General features: G+C 47.1%; 1 non-coding gene across 1 annotated transcript; it reads right to left on the bottom strand.

The window, feature by feature from the left end:
• Positions 1-370: 370 nt before the first annotated feature.
• Positions 371-477, bottom strand: LOC131013713 (small nucleolar RNA R71). The gene has a single exon (XR_009097800.1). It is a non-coding gene; the product is annotated as a small nucleolar RNA R71 (small nucleolar RNA).
• Positions 478-2,395: the final 1,918 nt, after the last annotated feature.

Raw genomic sequence — 2,395 nt, forward strand, 5'->3', positions numbered from 1 at the left:
GGCCAAGAACACGGAATATATGGGAGACTTCACCAGGCCGGTAATTGGAGATACCAATACGTCGGCAATCGTGCTTCCCGCTGCTGTGAGAAACTACAATCTCAAACTTAATGATTCGAATCTGCTGCCGGTGTTCTACGGGATGCCAAGCGAGGATGCGCTGCAATTCATCCGGGATTTTTGCACACAAGTGCAAACAATCCCTCTACTTACTCTTACGGAGGATCAACTCAAGCTCAAGTGCTTCCCCTACGCACTTAAAGACCGGGCGAGGACGTGGATGCTATCTCTGCCGCCCAACTCTATCACTACGTGGGGAGATGCTTGTGAAAAATTCATGCTGAAATACTACCCAAGTCACAAGACGCAGAAGCTGAGAACGAAAATAATGGAGTTCACCCAAGGAGCGGACGAACCTTTGCATGAAGCTTGGGAAAGATACGAAGAACTCATCCGCCAATGCCCTCAACATCAGTTCACTAATGTCATGTTGATGCAGTTCTTCTACGATGGGTTAGTACAAACTGCCCAATTTATGGTGGATAGCACGGCAGGAGGAAACATAGCTCGGAAGACAGCTGCAGACCTGAAAGAAATTTTCAAGACCTTGGCCGAAAGCTCCCAACAGAAGTCCGTCCGTGGAAGAAGAGTTGAAGCCAGTGCTGTGACAAATCAGTTCGAGATGCAGCAACAATTGGCTTCGATCATGCGAGAAGTTCAACAGCTCAAGATGGAAAAGATGGAAAATTCTCCAGTTCAGAGCTCAGCGCCGCCGATGATAACTCAACCGAATCCAGCTCTGCCAATGTCAACTCCGCAGAACCCAGCCATACATTATGTTGAGCCGTGTGGTATCTGTGGAGATTTCAGCCATGGAGCTAATGAGTGCCATAAAATGGGAGAGTTTACCCCGGAAGGACAAGCTGAGGTCTATGCAGCACAAGGATTCCAAACCTACAATCAAGTGCAGAACAGACCATATGGCCAGAGTATGAATCAAGGTCCACAAAATATCGTTGGAGGATGGAGGAGTCAGCCGAATGGAGGATGGGGAAATCAAAATTTTGGGGGGAATCAATTCCGTCGACCACCCCAGATGGGCTATCAACAACAACAGTATTTCCCACCACCGCAAGGGCCTTCTCAACCATACCGACCACAATACCAACAACAGCAATCCATTCCGCAACAGAATGCGTCGTCGATTCCACCACAAAAATCCACGCTCGAAGAAACACTGCAAGCCTTTATGGAGATGAGCAAACAAAGTATAGAATCTCAAGCTTCTACGATCAAAAGGCTCGAGACTACGGTTGGACAACTTTCCGGTGCCTTGAATCAAATCCAACAACAACAGCAACCCGGGAAGTTTCATGGTCAACCTGCTCAGACGCATCAAGCTCTTGCTGTAACTGTTCTTCGCAGTGGTAAGATGGTGGATAACAGAGTGGAGGTTCCTAATTTGACCAATGCAGAGCAGCCAAGCTCTACCGTGACCAGAGCAGAGCTGCCGAGTTCTGTCCAGCCTAGACCAGAGTTGCCGAGCTTAGCGCTGACCAGCCCGACTGATGGAGAGACGGCAGACAAGCAAAAGGAATGAGAGAAGGAGAAGGAGGTCAAGCTCCACAAAGCTACTGCACCATATCGACCACCGATTCCTTTTCCGAACAGATTGCGAAACGAGAAGCAGGACCGTCAGTTTGAAGAATTCTACAACATGTTGGCCAAGGTAAATGTGAATTTGCCTCTTCTTGATGTGATCCGAAATGTGCCTGCATATGTGAAATTCTTCAAGGAATTGGCATCCAACAAAAGAAGGTTCGGTGACAATGAGAAGGTGTTGGTCTCCGAAGTTGCAAACGCAATCATGCAGCAATCTTTGCCACCCAAGCAACGCGATCCAGGTAGTTTTGTGATTAATATTGCTTTGGGAAATGGTAAGGAAGCCACGGGTATGTTGGATCTGGGGGCTGGGATTAACTTGATGCCTTACTCTATTTATCAACAATTAGAGTTAGGTAATTTAAAATCTACTCGCATGTGCCTCCAACTCGCTGATAGGTCCGTCAGGTATCCCCGTGGTATAGTAGAAGATATCCTAGTTAGAGTCGGGGGTCTGATAGTGCCCGTTGATTTTGTCGTACTGGAGATTGGGGATGTGCACGAGAATGGTAGAGATCATACTTTGCTATTAGGAAGGCCCTTTATGGCGACCACTAACACGTTGATTGATGTAAAAAATGGAACTATTAAAATGTCAGTGTTGGGGGAGTCGGTGTCTTTCTCGGTGCATGAAAATCGGGCTATGCCTTCGGACAACCTTATGAATGAATGCTCATATATAGATGCTATTAATGGCTTGGTTGAGAAGGTATTTTTACAGGAGCAGGAATGC

This window comes from Salvia miltiorrhiza, chromosome 2 (genome assembly GCF_028751815.1).
Source record: "Salvia miltiorrhiza cultivar Shanhuang (shh) chromosome 2, IMPLAD_Smil_shh, whole genome shotgun sequence".
In the NCBI taxonomy this organism is placed as follows: Eukaryota; Viridiplantae; Streptophyta; class Magnoliopsida; order Lamiales; family Lamiaceae; genus Salvia; species Salvia miltiorrhiza.